The following is a 17,333-nucleotide window of genomic DNA, read 5'->3' on the forward strand; positions in this document are numbered from 1 at the left end:
TGTCTTCCTGTCGGTTACTTGAGTGCTTTGTAGAGTTTCATTCTGACTTCTCTGTAATGTTCTCGAACGTATCTGTTTGCACAGGTGTTTAGTGGCTGCTTTAGGCTTTGCGTTATATATTAGAATCAGCTTTGTACCAGTTTGAATGTGTTTATCCTGGGTTGTGTTTTATGAGTTTCCAGGAACTGTGCTTTGGTGTCTACCATTAATTTTGGAAAGTTTTCTGCCATATTACATCAAGTATTTCTTCTGCTCACTTGTCTCTCCTGGTATTCCAATTACATTTGTGGTTTTGTTTTTTGTATTAAATAAGGAAGAAGTCAGGAGCGAGTTGGAATGGGAAGAATTCCCCTCCACCTACTGGGGTAGAGCTTTAACAAAGTCTTTTCCCCTGGAGAGTAGGCTTTTGCTGTGGAAACTACTCTAGACATATTTTGTAGCGTTGACCCCCATCTCCCCCGTCAGGGCTACGAGAGCAACTTCCTCAGATCTTCCCCCTGAGAACCTGGTGATGCTCCGGGAGGCAGAGCCAGTGGAAATGTGGCTGCATCTCCCTCCATACTGTAGCCCAGAGGAGTGTCTTACACTGATTAATAATACTCAGCCCTCAGTAATTCATCCAAATTACCCCTTGGTTGTTCCTGCTGGTTTATGGCCCCAGTGACTTGTGTTCCAGGCAGTGGACCTCAGCTGTGCCTCTCCGTGTGTACCTGTCTCTCCAGAATTGCTGGGAGGTGAGTTTTCCCTGCCGTTCCAGTTCTCTAGTGGGTCCAGTAAAAAATCACTGGTTTTCAGTGGTGCAGTTTTCCCTTGTTGTAAGGACAAACGCAGTGACTTCCAAGCTCTTTACATGGTGGAACTGAGTCTGGAAATTCTTCACGCTATGTTTTCCTTGTCATTTACTTATATTCATTGAAGGAAGAGACTACATCCTCAGGATCTAGGATGCTGACTAGAAAAAAGAAAGATTCAATAATGATTGATTAAATAAACTAAATACACATTTGAGATGGCTGTTCGCCTTCCCCGTGTTAAAAATGGGAAAGCTCAAGTTCAGATGTTAAACAATTTAGCTTCATAATCAAAGGGGACCTTATCCCAGGATCTTGAATCCAAATTTCACATGTATACAAAGTGCAATATAATGTAATTATATTTCATTTACTAAGTGCTATGTACCTTGCTCGAAGGGAGGGAAACACACTATGCACTGAAGTAATAATGACGAAACTTCTAGTTATTTATAGAATATATTGAACGTGGCTTCCAAAGAAGACTAGAGTCTATTTGATGGGATGGGAGAGACGCCAGGTGTTTCCAGGGAACAGAGTAAGCGAAGTGAGGTGTATTGTTTGAGGGTAATAAGCCATCGCAGGAAATGAAGCTAGGCCGTAGATTGGGACTCAGATTCTCATTTGAAAGTAAAACGGTAATTCCGTCTCGTGCTCTACAATCCTAACAAGCAGCTCTTGGTTTCATGCAAGAGTGACCAGGTTGTTAATTCTTTCACATCCCACAATCACGGCGTTTAATATTTATGGTGTTATCCTGTCCTTTCTAAGTGACTTGCCTCCCCACCTCCCTCACCCGCTGTGAGGTCCTGGAAAGTGGGGACCAAGCCTCACTCACATCATTCTGTGTGACGGCACCACAGATGTCGCCCTCGGGATGGAGCACAGGGGAGGGTGTGTTAAGACTGGGCGCAGGTTCCCCGGGGCGGCGGGTCCTCGTATCTCTCTGCTGCAGGTTTGTGCATCAGTAGCCAGAAACAGATCGGAATGAGCTACCATTCACATGCCAATTGAAATTATAGGTTGAAGAAGGATAATGCTAATGAAGAGAAACTTGATTTACCAAAACAGTTGCAGAAATTAATGACCCAGGATAATGATGCTAAGAGTCTCCCAGAGATACACGTTTAGTAAGACCACTCAAATCTTGGATTTGAACAGTCCCAGCCAGGAGACCTCCCCATCCTCTGGTCAAGGTGCTGGGGGCTGGAGAGGGACTTAATTTCCTGATCTATAATCCGACGCAAAAAAACGTCTCTGAGACCCAGGGAGGAGAGGCTGCTTGCTTGAAGCTAGACATCTTGCTGGTTGCTTCCTTCAACTTCTCTGGGCTCTAAGCTTGGAGATGAGGGTGGTCTGTGCAATGTAGGGGAGGTCAGGAGGTCGCTTCTCCACATGGTATCCTCTGAGAGGTGAATAATTCCTTGCTCAGCTTGAAGAGTCATTATTTTTGTCTCAGACCACAGAATATTGTGGATATTATACTTCCTAAGCATAGCTATGCAGTAGATATACACATAGAATTTAAATCAAACCGTGGATTCCTAACAGACAATTAGGACCGTAGCATGAGAAGTAGACCGTCTCTGGAGGTGTGCACGAGCAAGTGCCTTCCATTCTTGGAAGCTTTCTGAGACATCCCTGAAAGACAGCAGTTGGACCTCAACTTGAGTAGTTTCTGTTACAGGGAGTTCATGCCCCACAAGCTGCCCGGGCCACGTGGCGACCCGGCCGGAATGTTACAAGTTCACGGAGATCGATTTTGCCTCCACAAAAGAGAGGACTTGCCAACTTTTCTTAAAGGGAGCCGGGAACGGCGGAGGCCGAGGAAAGATGTTGGTATTGTGGAATCTTATGGAATTAAAAGACGTCCTGTACAAATGGTCCCTTGTAGCCATGTTCAAGGATGCTGGAGAAGGCAGCCGTGGGCTCAGGACCAAGGCGATAAGGAATAACACTGAACTTGGAAAATAAAGGTTAACATAGGAACGGTGGGCAGGGCAAAGATAAGACTGTAAAAGTTCGGGTGAAGGCAGGGCAGAGCAGCCAAGCCGGCTAGCATTGGGGGCCAGGGACTCTGCGGTGCCTCAACCACTGGGGCATTTTCCTGGCCTAATTATGTGGCCGTGTCACTGTGAGCTTAAGGTAATAAAGAAGATTTACCCTTTTAGGCGAGCCATCTGGCAGATGGAAAAGAGATTCATTACTCCCAGAAATGCATAATCTTGCTTCTGTCGACCTGAAGACAGTGAAACGTTTTCTCCTGGAAACGTTTTTCTCCTAGTCATGGTGGCTTCTCCTTCACACTTTTAGACCTCCACTTTCTCCCGAAAGGAGGTTTTTCTCCTACTTGGAGCTGTGGTGGGATCCACTAATCTGATACCATGTAGGTTGCTAGAACTAATATTTCTTTCTGCAATAACTAGATAGAAAATGCGAAACTTAATACGCTGGGTTTAGGAACACCGTTTTCCAGTCTTCTCCAGCTAATTGCACATTCTAACGTGTTAATCACAAGCGTACCTCTAATGCCAAGGGATTCAGAAAAAAAATGCAATGACTTTAAAAAGAAAGCTCACAATCTGTTTGTGCCTGATTTTTGTGTGTTTTCTTCGTGCTCTTTCTGTGATAGCTCCTTTGCAAGGTAAGTAAAAACGCCTCCAAGATGTCTACTTAGGTTTATAATGGATCCATAGATAAGGAACTGAGAGACATAGGGTAGGTTAGGATTTTAGCCTAATTTAAAAAAAAAACAAAACATTTTAGGGGCGCCTGGGTGGCTTGGTCGGTTAAGCGGCTGACTTCGGCTCAGGTCATGATCTCATGGTCCGTGGGTTCAAGCCCCGTGTCGGGCTCTGTGCTGACAGCTCAGAGCCTGGAGCCTGTTTCAGATTCTGTGTCTCCCTCTCTCTTTGCCCCTCCCCTGTTCATGCTCTGTCTCTCTCTGTCTCAAAAATAAATAAACGTTAAAAAAAAAATTTTTTTTTTTTTTAAAATCATTTTACTTATTTTTGAGAGAGGGAGAGAGAATGAGTGGGGGAAGAGCCAAGAGAGAGTTGGGGGCGGGGGTGGGGACAAAGGATCCGAAGCAGGCTCTATGCTGACGACAGAGCCCTAGCCCGATGCAGGGGCTCGAACTCATGAACCATGAGATTGTGACCTGATCCGAAGTCAGACGCTCAACCACCTGGGCCACCCATGTGCCCCCAGCCTAGTTTTTATCTCTTTGACATACAACCAACTGGAGGAAATGGCAGGATATCTCTTCTTCTTCTGTTTTTTTTTTTTTTTTCCATATACTCTACATACATTCTCATTATGTTTACACATCATCAGGGAGCTACAAATTCCTGAAGCAATTGTCAAGCATGGCGTGGGCTCAGTGCCTGCTAGAGCTGCAGCTCCCCCCATGTCCTCATTCCCAAGATCACGAAGGCTCAGAGCTGGAGTGGCAGTTAGGCCAGGAGGGGAGGAGGTGATACTGATGGGCTGCAAGGGCAGAAACTCGGTCTCGGTCATGACTTTATTCCTCCACCCTTAGTGGTAAGTGTCCAGGCAAACAGTACAGATGACAGACACATCTTACTTTCCGTAACTCATTCCACAAATGTTCACCAAGCTCCTGCTGTGCTGGGCGCCGCGCTCGATCTGCTGCAGAAGAAACATGCAAACAGGACCCTCACCGATGCGGGGAGGAACAACAGTAGGTCACGGAACAGGACTCGAGGTGCCGAGCGCTTGACTGCAGGACAGGGGATCCTGTGCCCAGGTCTTCCCGGCCCCGGAGGCAGGGCTGGAGCCTCTCCGGTGATGGGTAGTGCAGTGGGCTGGACTGTGCTCCAGCAGCAAGGTCGCCAGCTCTGGACGCCAGAACTACAGGGGCTTCTCCGGCTGTCCCTTCAGAGCGGCTCTCGCTGTTGACTGCGGTTATAACAAACCATCGGTTAACCTGGCTTGAGGTTAGCTCTCCCTTTCTGTTTCTCCTCAGTTTTCTCCTCTTCCAGGGTTCCCTCCTTGTCCTAAGCAAGGGCTCAAGAAAGGAAGAAATCGACAGAGAGAAATGACACGCGTTGGTGAGGGGTTTTCTGTAAATTACGTTTGTTAAAGCCCAGCCTTTCCGTAGCCTATTTAATGAATTCCACTGAGGTCATTTTCAGTCTTCAAGTTCCTTCCCATTTCTTGTATTTCAAAAAGTGAGAGGTTAATTTCTTTCTTTTTAAAAATTAATAGCAACTAATTGGATCTACGATAAAGGCAAAATGGAGCCAATATTCTTACGAATTGTTGGCATGGATCTCTTCTGGGGAAAATGTGCAGAAGAACTGGGACGATGAGGTATGTTTTCTAACCCCGCTTTTTGTCGTGGGTTCTCACTGCACAAAATTTACATATGGGCAGGCAGCTGTGACCAGAGAATATGTTGCCAAACAACCAAGGAGCTTGATTTTTTTAGTGTTTATTTATTTATTTATTTATTTAATTATTTTGAGAGAGAGAGAGAGAGAGAGAGAGAGAGCAAGTGGGGGAGGAGCAGAGAGAGAGGGAGAGAATATGCATACATATGTATGTATGTATATAATTAATACATGTTTTTTTTTTTTAATTTTAAAAAATGTTTTATTTACTTTTGAGACAGAGAGAGACAGAGCTTAAGCAGGGAAGGGGCAGAGAGAGAGGGAGACGCAGAATCCGAAGCGGGCTCCGGGCTCCGAGCTGTCAGCACAGAGCCCGACGCGGGGCTCGAACCCACGAGCCGCGAGATCATGACCTGAGCCGAAGTCGGACGCCTAACCGACTGAGCCAGCCAGGCACCCCGATATATGTTTTTATATATTTATTTATATATTTAATTTTCAAATTTTTGTTTATTTTCCCCAGCTGACTCCTCACAGTGCACAGTTTAGGGCATTGATTTAATACATTTATATTTTGCAAAATGATTATCACCACAGCACAGCTAACACCCTCCATCACATCACATAATTATCATTCATTTTTCACGGTGAGGACCTTTGAAACGTACTCTCTTAGCAACATAAGAGCATATGATGCGGTATTATCCGCTGCAATCACCCTGCTGTCCGTCAGGTCTTCAGAATCTGTTAATCTTGTCAGTGCAAGTTTGTCTGCATGTATTTTCGATGTTGGCTTAAAATCTTGCTGAGACCGTATTATTAAAGGTAAAACATTCATCTTCTCAAAAACTAGGTTTGAGAGCTAAGTTATGGGATACATAGGAAGTATCTTTGCTTTTGAGCTGGCCTGCATGTTTCCTTGGTTAAATCCTGGCTAGTCTCCCTTGCCCAGTGGTTATGAGTTCAGCCTTTGATACCAGACGGCCTGGATTCTCAGTGTTTATTCCCCTCTCAGCAGGCATGGCCTTAAGTTTCCTAATCTGCAAGCCACTTGCAGATTTACGGGACAATAAATGATAGCCTGAAGCATGTAGCTCAACCCCTGACATTAAGAATGATTTGGTAGCTGCCTTTGTTACTGGTTTCATTTCTTTATCATTATTATCCTTATGTATCTCAGAATCTCTCACTCCTTCAGCAAGTTTTTCCTGCCCTCAGAATTCTTAGCAGCAGGGTGACCCCGTGTTTCTCTTAGGTTCCACCTTTTTTTTGAATTAAATATTTATTTATTTATTTTGAAAGAGAGAGAGAGAGCAAGGCGAGCAGGGGGAGGAGCAGAGAGAGAGAGGGAGAGAGAGAATCCCAAGCAGGCTCCGTGCTGTCAGCACAGAGCCCCACGTGGGGCTCGATCCTACGAGCCGCGAGATCATGAACTGAGCCAAATTCAAGAGTCGATGCTTAACTGACCGAGCCTGCCAGGAGTCCCATGGAGTTCCATCTTCAAGGAACAGCTCAGAACAGAGACACTGAGAGGATTCCCGGTGCTGCTATCTGTAAAACTCAGACACCTCCTTATGGGGCGGCTCTGTTACTGTGCGTGTCTGTATCCTCACAGGAGTGTTGTAGGAGTGAAAAGTGTTGGTTGTAACATGACTGCTCAGATAGAGCTCGGGCCCCCCGTGGCTCTCCTCCCACCCACAAGTTCCTTCGCCTGGGAATTTCCATCTTCTGGCAATATACTTTTGAGATGTAGCATCACAGAAGCACATCGCCAGTATTTTATCCCGAAATAACCCTGTCCGAACTTGAAGCCAACAGCCCCATTCCCAATCGCCTTCTCCTCCTGAGTTCACAACGGAGCCCGTTTCATCCACCTTTCCCCAGTGGCGGGTTTCTAGAATTCTCCCCACTTTGATTTTCTAATTAGTCTTTACTGCAGAATTGGCCTAAGTGAAACAGAGGGCATGACCTTTTCTCACGACTCGGGAACGATGTATCTACGACCGTATTCCAAGATGGCATCAACTTTTGAGGAGCGTTGCCAACCTTACTGCCAAAGAATGTGGGGGTGTTAGTCGGCACTAACCGTTGTCAAGACATATCCTCTCTTGTGACCTGCAGTTGATTTTTGGAACTTAAGGCAGGCGCTTCGGTCAATGAGCAAGATGCTTTCGTGACCTGTGACATTTTTACTGGTCCCGATTCCACTTAATTTATAACAACATCACCCAACCCACCCAGTGGTCGTTCGCACCACTCCGTGCTGACCTGCTACTGAACCTAGAAACCCAAATAACCCCTCAAAGTAATGTCAGTGCCTTCGAATATTCCAGGACAATGCTTCCCACGTGAAAACTAAGTACAAATGTACTGCCATACAAGCAGCATACGAAAGCCTGTGCGAAAAGTGAGGCGTTATTCATGGTGTAGAGGAATTCACTTTAGGAAAAAAAAAAACACACCACCTCATTTTGACATTTTATCAAAAGCAGGTTTGAGTACGTTCGTATGATTTGACGGATGTAAGAACATTACATTAGCACTCAACTTTCATGAGTATTTCCCTCCAACTAGATGAGAACCTTTCTGGGGCGCCTGGCTGGCTCAGTCTGTCGAGCATCCAACTCCTGATTTCAGCTCAGGTCATGATCTCGTGGTTTTTGGGATCGAGCCCTGTGTTGGGCTCTGTGCTGACCAGCCTGCTTGGGATTCGTTCACTCCCTCGCTGTCTCTGCCCCTGCCCTGCGCGCGCGCTCTCTCTCTCTCTCTCTCTCTCTCAAAATAGTTTAAAAGTTAAAAAATTTAAGTGGGAACCTTCCTCATTTCGGTCCTCAATGAGTCAGTACGTCACTGGAGTAAATCGCCAGCCCCACACCAGGACCTCCAACAGTGGAGCAGGGCACAGCCTTGCTCTCCCCACCTCGCTGGCATCTGCCACTTTGTTCCCTTCGCTTGACTGCGGCCACAGTGTTTCCTCTGTCTCTTGAACACAGCACATGCATTTCCTTCAGTTGTGATGCCTCCCCCAGAATCACTCTTCTCCGTTCTTTGCAGGGACGTGTTCTCAGCATTCTGATCCAGCAGCAAATGCCAGCCCTTCCTCGGGGCTCTCCCTGTGCCTCTAATGTTAACTCCCGGCCCGTTTAAACTCTGCCCCGTTTAATCACAATTCCGAGCCATAACCTTGACTTATTTTCTTCATAGAACTTTTCACGGAGATATAACCATACATCTTGTTTTTTCCCAGACAGTGCCTGTTAGTGTCTGCTTTCCCGGTGAAATTAATTATTCTCAAAAGTGTTCTGGTTTAAGTACTAAATTATACAGAGATCATATTTATCACTTCTAGAAATATTTATGTATTTTTCCATATTATTCCTGGGTGTCTCTTCACTAGAATGTATGAACAGGGACTTTGTGCCAGGCAATTATCTAGGCTCTGGGAAGACAACGGTGAATAAAAAAAAATCATAAGGACACCATAAATATTTTTTTGGTAGAACCAATTAAATGAATGAATTGCAGGCTTTCATATAATGTGCTTGTGCACGGACACATAAATGGCCTTAAGTAGAAATTCTGGTTCAGGTTTTAAGCCATAGTTATTCAAACTTACACTGCAAATAATATATAAGAAGGGAGAAAGTCACCCTCATTTGGAGGAGTGAGATTGCAAAGTAATTGTCAGAAAGTTTATTGAGAAAGAACTTTCTTTGGAAAGGTTTCTCCTACTACACAGCACGAAGCTTCCTGAAGAGGCAGTGGCTTATCTATTAGGAGCTGAGGTCCCCTCAGCACCGTTGCCAACTTTTTCTTTTCGATATCTCGCTTTGGTCTATGACAAGTTATTCTAGAGAACCCAGGCAGCATTCTTGCAAAAAGCAATAATGCCCACTCTCTGGATGAGATATGCATCACAATCCCGAAAATCAGCAGAAAATTTCATCCTCCACGAAAAGATGAATATTAACATCGAGTGAAAAGGGGTCCAGTTTTTTGTTTTTTTTTGTTTTCAAAATTATGCCAGGGCCCCTCCAGGCATTTTCCACTTTGATTTTGATTTGGGGGAACCTCAGTCAGTTGAGAAGGGCAGTCTACATTGGCAGTCTACATTGGCATGATAAAGGTGGAGGGCACTGCCGTTAATTTGCACCCCACAGTTTATATTCCTTATATTACTAAACGGACACGGCGGGCAAGAGAAGTGTGGTGCATGTTTATTATTTGGGGGCAGAGTTTGTTCAGCACAGAGGACAGTAATATGGGGGGGGGAACCCCAAGGCTAGCCTTTGTAAGTGGAGCGTTTGTGTGAATTAAGAACAGATTCTCCTCTGAGAGGATAAACTGGAAAAAAAAAGCTGAAGCTGTGTTTCAACCTCCATTTTTCCCCTTAGCTCAGAAACTTAGGGCAGGGTACCCTCTACTCTCCTTCACGTGGAGGCCCTTAGAAATGGGCACACATTAGATAGCGGAGAATTTCAAGTTCAGTGGTGCGTAAAACTGATTGAAATTAAAATCTGCCCTGGTAACAGCTTAGATCTGCACTTAGTTCTTTCCTACCGCAGGGACGACCATTCCCATCCCAGACAAAGCATCATCAGTCCGGAGGTAGGAACTTGCAGGAGACCATTGCTCCCAGTCTTAGGGCGAGAACCGGTCAGGTAAGTCACGTGATCGTAGGTATTTTTAAAAGCAAGGTAGGCCTGAGAACAGGGGAAAGCTAAGTGATCTGAATCCCAGTAAGAGACAAGCCCTTCCTAGAAAAGAAAAGAAGCTCTGATTACTTTTATCCTTGGCACATTTCTCTCTACCTCAGAAATAGTAGGATGTTTTACCCAAACGTCTTTCAGCTTTTCATCACAGGGTGGAATCCGGGGGATTCCTGGTCACAGCGCGAATCCACCCCCCACCCCCACCTGTTTCTCGCGGGCCCTTCGCTGAGAGCCCACAGTAGCAGCACCAAGGGCCCCAGCCCCGTAGGCTGCACAGAACCTTTCCTGAGTACGTGGCAGGGCCCTACTGAAGGCTTCGGGTGGCGCGGACCGAGAGAGATTCCCAAGGCATCACAGGCCTTTGCCGAAGGCAAGGCAGGAAGCAGCCAAAGCCTGATCGAAGCCGGGTGAAAAATACGTCTCCGTCTCCCGAGGGTCAGGAAGCCGGCTGCTGGCTGGCAAATCCTAGAGAGATCTTCAGATTCTTACCAGTTCTCAGACCCTAAGACTTGCTGAAGGGGAAGCCTCCACCCCGCTCTCCAAGTATTGGAAGCCAGGGGGACCTGAATCCAGTTAAAGCTGCCACAAAGCCCACACGCAACCCCATTACAGATGTCGGATTCAGCTTCTAAGCCTTTTGCGAAGGGCAAATATTACGTATCAACTTCTCAGTTATTCTTCCACCTGGAATGTCCAGCATGAAACGGTAACAACTAAAGAGGCAAACGAGGAGGCAAGAGAGTGCGATCCATCATCAGGAGGAAAAAACTCGTCATAGAATCAGACCCAGAGACATCGATTACGGAACTAGCAGGCATGGGCTGTAAAGTAATCCCAGTAACGGTGTTCGAGGATTTGAGGGGGAAAGATGCTTCAAAGAGCATGCGATGAACACGGGCAGAAGCTGGTCTGTGCCGGGGAACGGAGAAATCTATAAACCCACGATCAGAGTGAGAGCTTCTCGGCGCGCCTCTGGGTAACCGAAGAGAGCACAAGTCATATAGATCTAGGGGCTTTGGACATACACGTGAACCAACTTGACCTGACTCACCCCAACACGGCACACAAGCTACGAGTGTGTCCAGAAACGTTTACCGCCACCAACCACGTGCTGGGCCATCAAATCAGTCTCGCTTAGTTTTAAAAGAGTGACATCACAGGAGGTGCCTTTGCTTGAGACCCTCAGGGACCCGGGGAACAAGCGCCAGGCGAGAAACCCTGTGCACCTGGGGCGCTTCCCACTGGCTGTTATTGCTAAACCGCCTGTGTCGCAGAGTAGAGCCAGGAGGCGGCCGAGACGTGACCCCTTATGGGAGCCCCACTTAAAACAGGACCCCGGCTCCCAAGAGTGCCAGTGAGCTGCCTGGGTTGCCTGCCGATATCGGCCAGTCAGGAGGAGGTGCTCTTTTTCCTCTTCCCTCATTAGCATATTGGACGGGAGTGGGAACCCGAGGGAAACCCTTTCTGTATAAGCAGGGCCCCCCTCTGCCCCCGGAGGCCAGCCTGACTGCTCTGTGTTGGTGCTGGGGCTTCCTTGGGCTCTGCTGCAGCCCCAGTAAAGCGTGGCCCGTGCCTTTGATTTTCAGGTCCTGCAACACTCCGACAGCAAATGTTAAAAGTCATCGATGATATGATGTCTAGAAGAGCTCAAGTGGGAAATTATGCAACAACAACAACAACAACAAATCTGTGATTCAAAGGGATATTACAAAGGATGTTAGAGAATATTTAGAGCCTGCTTGACGACGAAAACAACATATCAAAATGCATATGCAGCCTGAGGCAGTGTGAGAAAGGAAGTTTATGGTCCTGTGCACGCAGATCATTGATTTCTTGCTTCTTCCCTTTCCTACAAACACCCGTGTCCAGAAGCTACAGATAATTAGGGTAAGAGCAGAGATCAATGAAATAAAGACTGGACAAATGATAGAATCAACAAGAACAAAAAGGAGGATACGCTGAAAAGACCTACAAAACTGAGGAATCCCAAGCTAGATTAATCAATAAAAAAAAGAAATAAGGTGCAAATAATCAGTATGAGAAAACTTTTTTGTGTGTTTTTTCATGTTTATGTATTTTTGAGAGAGAGAGAGAGAGAGAGAGACGGGGTGTGAGCGGGGGAGGGTCAGAGAGAGAAGGAGACACAGAATCTGAAGCAGGCTCCACGCTCCGAGCTGTCAGCACAGAGCCCGACACGGGCTCGAACCCACAAACTGTGAGAACATGACCTGAGCCGAAGTCGGATGCCCAACTGACTGACCCAAACATGCCCAAAACGTGTGCATTTTATTACATGAAAATCATACTTCAATAAACACAAAATGAAGCAATTATGGAAAGGGTATCTCCGACCATGGGAACTGCTTCCTGAGCACATGGCTGGCACTTAGCAATCCTGTGTGTATACCGCTTTATTAACCACTGCCACATTAATGGTGACAAGAAACACATCACGTTTGGGATAGGATTCGCAAACTCTGAGAGAGTAAACAGCGTACTCCAGGCTTTAGAAAGCGCGTGGCAACATCAGGACTGAAACTCAAGTTTTTTCGCCTCTTAGTTTCTGCTTTTCCCAACAAGAATACTTTGCTATCCTTACCTTAGGAAAGCCCTGACGTAATGTTGCTTGTTTCGTCCTGAACCTCTGAACTTCACTGGCTCGTAATTGGAATGATTATAATTTTATAGCAATGCATGCGTTTGGAATTCTGACTTAATTAAGAGTCACCCGATGATCTGAATTAGAATGTTTTCCTTGCCTTCAGTCTCGGGCTTTGGAGCACCACCATCTAGATGGATGCTTCCATATGCCCCCATAGCAACGTAAGCTTCCCTCCACCGCGATGTCCATTCCATGGCCCCCACTTTTCTGTTTCTACGTCTGTCTCTGTCCATCATTAGTCTCAGAGCTGTCCTGTGTGTGGGTAGAGGAGAAATTATTTCTTATTCATCTTGTATCCCAGGCTTATTATAGTGTGTGGCACTCAAATACTTAATGAATAAACACGTAGGGCAAATGCCTCAGGGGAAGCTGGCCCTTCCTGGTCTGCCATATGTCACCACAACTGCATCGATAATTGATTAATAGTCTGTCTGGAAGCAGCACCTGGGTGGCTCAATCAGTTAAGCGTTGGACTCTTCGGCTCGGGTCATGATCTCACAGTTCGTGAGTTCGAGCCCCGAGTCGGGCTCTGCACTGACAGTGTGGAGCCTGCTTGGGATCCTCTCTCTGTCCCTCCCCCACTTGTGTGCCCTCTCTTTCTCAAAATAAATAAATAAACTGAAAAAAAATTAATTTGTCTGGAAGGAAAGGTCCTTTATGATGCAGTTGATGATATTAAAAGTAATATTTTCATTGTGCTATTAAATGTAGCATTGTTCAGTTTGCTTGCTTATTGGCCAGTATCTGTACGGGGCAGAGATTGTATGGAGATAAATATCTATAGTGGCTGGAACAGTCTTGAACGTATTATAGTAGCTGCTTAGTTTGTGAAATGAACAAATGTGTTTTTACGCTTCTATAACACAAGTACAGTTGTGCAAACTTCCCTGTCTTTCTCTGAATTGATCCTGGTTTCCATATCGTGTTAATGCTCCCTTCTTTACCCGAGGCATTGTCTTCCATTTTGGAGTAAGATTTTAGGGTGTGCTTTTTACATATGGTCCTCATTACACAATTATTCTTATTTATGGTATAACATAGATATTAGCCTTTTTGTATATGCATAATCAGCTTTCCTGGCAGTATTTATTCAATAGCTTAGCATTTCTTTGATTTGTAGTGTCATTTACCAGTGTTCTGTATATTAGCAGACAATTGTGTGTTCTTTATTCTTTCCTGTTAGCTATGTTGGCATTGATATCATAGTGTTTGAATCACTGTTTTAAATTTTTTTTTTACATTTATTTATTTTTGAGAGACAGAGAGAGACAGAGCACAAGTGGGGGAGGGGCAGAGAGGGAAAGAGACCCAGAATCCGAAGCAGGCTCCAGGCTCTGAGCTGTCAGCACAGAGCCCGACCCGGGGCTTGAACCCACAAACCGTGAGATCATGACCTGAGCTGAAGTCGGACACCCAGCTGACTAAGCCACCCAGGCACCCCGAATCACTGCTGTTTTATAATGTTTGATACTTAGTAAGACATTTTTTTCCCTAAATATTTTTAAATATTTATTTATTTATTTACTTGTGGCAGAGAGAGAGAGAGAGAAAGAGAGAGAGAGAAGGAGCAGGAGCAGCGGAGGAGAAGAGAGAGAAGGAAAGAGAGAATCTTAAGCAAGTTCCATGCTCACCAGGGAGCCCTAAGTGGGGCTAAATCTCACAACTGTGAGATCATGACCCGAGCTGAAATCAAGAGTCAGATGAGGGGCACCTGGGTGGCTCAGTCGGTTAAGCATCTGACTTCGGCTCAGGTCATGATCTCACGGTCCGTGAGTTTGAGCCCCGTGTCGGGCTCTGTGCTGACAGCTCAGAGCCTGGAGCCCGTTTCAGATTCTGTGTCTCCCTCTCTCTGACCCTCCCCTGTTCATGCTCTGTCTCTCTCTGTCTCAAAAATAAATAAACGTTAAAAAAAAATTAAAAAAAAAAAAAAAGAGTCAGATGAACGCTTAAATGCCTGAGCCACCCAGGTGTCCCAAGCAAATTTTTGTTTTGTTGAAACTCATTTGTCCTCTTTTTCCATTTTACTAATTTATTATCTAATACATCTGCCCTATTTTTATTTTTATTTTGTCAAGTATATTTATGTGTTTTGAGAGAGACAGAAACAGTGCGAGTGGAGGAGGGGCAGAGAGAGAGGGAGAGAGAAAGAATCCCAAGCAGGCTCCATGCCACCAGCACAGAGTCTGACATGGGGCTCGAACCCACGAGTTGTGAGATCATGACCTGAGCCAAAATCAAGAGTTGGATGCTTAACCGACTGAGCCACCCAGGCGCCCCTGCCCTAGTTTTCAAAGCTTATTTTAAGTTTGTAATTTCTCAGGGCACCTGGGTGGCTCAGTCGGTTAAGTGTCCGACTTCGGCTCAGGTCATGATCTCACGGTCCGTGAGTTCGAGCCCTGCGTCAGGCTCTGTGCTGACCGCTCAGAGCCTGGAGCCTGTTTCAGATTCTGTGTCTCCCTCTCTCTGACCCTCCCCCGTTCATGCTCTGTCTCTCTCTGTCTCAAAAATAAATAAACGTTAAAAAAAAAAATTTTTTTTAAAAGTTTGTAATTTCTCAAGACATTTACTTTTAGTGTCTTTTCTTAATGCCCGGATTCCCCCTTTCCGACCCTACTTCGGAGGACCGTGATAAGGTACTCTTCGCGTCATTCAGTTCCTAATATTTCAGAGTTTCCTGTGTGGGTAACTTACCAACTCATGAGTGGTTTAACAGGGCTCACTTTCAAGTTTCTGTGTGTTGCTGATTTCTGATTACTTGAAGTTTGGCTCTGAGATTCTGATCTGAATGCATATCACTTACGATCCCTGCAGGAGATGAACACCACCTTTCGGTGAGTAACTGAGGACAGTTTAATGAGGAGGCTGTACACACATGTGTGAGCAGGGTTTTAGGAAACCGGGAAGGGAGAGTGGAGACACTAAATTTAGCACCAATGGGAAGCCATTACCACTCTCAGAACTGAAGGTTTGGGAGAGGAAAAGCTGACCAGAACAGAGAGAGGGGCTCCTGTTGGAGCTGTTGTCTTGGGGGAGAAACTTCTTCAACCTACAGCAACCCATCACTGAGGAATCCAGAGAATAAGTCTTCCTTTTTCACTCTGTTTCCCCATCCAGTCTCCTGCCAATCCTTCAGTCAAAACCAACCAGAGCCTGATGGCAAGGGAACCACAGAGGAGGTCCCTGTAGCACTACCCTCCTACCCGCCAGGTTCCCTGCACATGAAAGAAAGTCAGAGGATGGAGTTGGATGGTGTAACAAAAGTGTCCAGGTCTCCTTGGGACCTTCTCTTACCTTCCTCTCATTCAAGCCAAAATAACTATGTACCCAACATAGGGAACAACAAAGTTCCATGAGCCGTGCTATCATTAAGGAGTGGTGTCAATACCAGAAGACTAAAATATTAGCCAAGCCACCACCTGTCTTCTTAATAAAGTCAATGGGGGTAAAGATGGAGAAAATGAATGAATAACGAAAGCCATAGTGGGGTAAAGATGGAGAAAATGAGTGAATAACAAAAGCCATAGCTAATCGATCTCTGGTTTTGGATTTGTCAGGATACCTAAGTTGATAATTATAGCTGTCATTTTTCACTATGAATTTCATGTTCCCTTTATGGCCTTTCGGTACCTCAGCTGGATCGGGTTCTTTGCCTGGTGAAGTCTTTCAAACTTTCCTTCCTTTATGTTCCGAATCTCTAGTGTTCCCGGCTTTACGGGGGTGTTGCAGTGTTCCATTGACCAGGACTATTGGCAAAGGAGACCGTGTCACTCAGTGGCTTCCCTGAGTTCAGACATTGTCTTCCTTGTTTCCGTGTGCAGCAATAAATTGATCTTCCCTTGGTTTGGCTGGGCAGTCCTTTTATGGCTATTGACTCAGCAGTGCAAGGGGACTGCTCCGGGCAGCCATCGGCTTGCAATTCACTCTCCTCTCTCTCTCCCTTGAACACTGGGGCCAATCCATCCTCAAGTTGGGAGGACAAAACAATGTCTTTCGTGGGTTATTTGTGGTAATAATGATGAGTCCACTTTCTTCTCCACATATTTGTTCGAGACTCGTGCGTTCTAGCTATGGGGAAATGGCACTATATGTCACCTACTAAGATTAGGGTTTTCAGTAGGGCATGCTACCTTTTTATTAAGCCACCTGCATCTGGGTGCTGGACACATGGTATAGGATCTGTGAATTTCATGGGCATGAGCTCATTGCTGCACTTTCTTTGGTGTTATGAGAATCCCTGGCTAGAGGCAATGTTGTGTGGGATACCATGGCGATAAATAAGGCATTTGGTGAGCTCACAAGTGAGGGTGGTGCAGAAGTATGGTGGGTAGCAAAGGCAGACTCATATCCAGAGTAGGAGTCTTCCCTTGTGATGATGAACAGCCGCACCCTCTGTATGGAAAGACTTGAGTATAATCAGCTTGACACCAGTTACCAACTGGTCTCCGTGGAAAGTAGGACCAGATCAGAGGCTCAACACTGACCTCTGCTCTCAGGAACGTGGACACTTAGCAGGGGGCATGCTTGGTGAGGAGAAGTCCATGGTTGTCAAAACTTCTTTATACACATCCTCAAGGGCAATCAACAGCGTGGCTCCAGAAAGAAACACTGATTGTTGCAAGATGCTTCATCTTCTCTATGCGATGATTGAGAGCCGACATATTGGATGGTCTCTGGTGGGGCGTTTGCGTGGGAAACCAGAGTCTTCCTAACTATGCCCCTTCCAAGAGGTTTACCTGTATACTTCTCTTTCAGACTGCCTTGTCACACATCTTTTGAACTTGTTATTTCCAAGTTTTTGAGTGGTCTCTTCCAG

This window comes from Panthera leo, chromosome A2 (assembly GCF_018350215.1).
Source record: "Panthera leo isolate Ple1 chromosome A2, P.leo_Ple1_pat1.1, whole genome shotgun sequence".
In the NCBI taxonomy this organism is placed as follows: Eukaryota; Metazoa; Chordata; class Mammalia; order Carnivora; family Felidae; genus Panthera; species Panthera leo.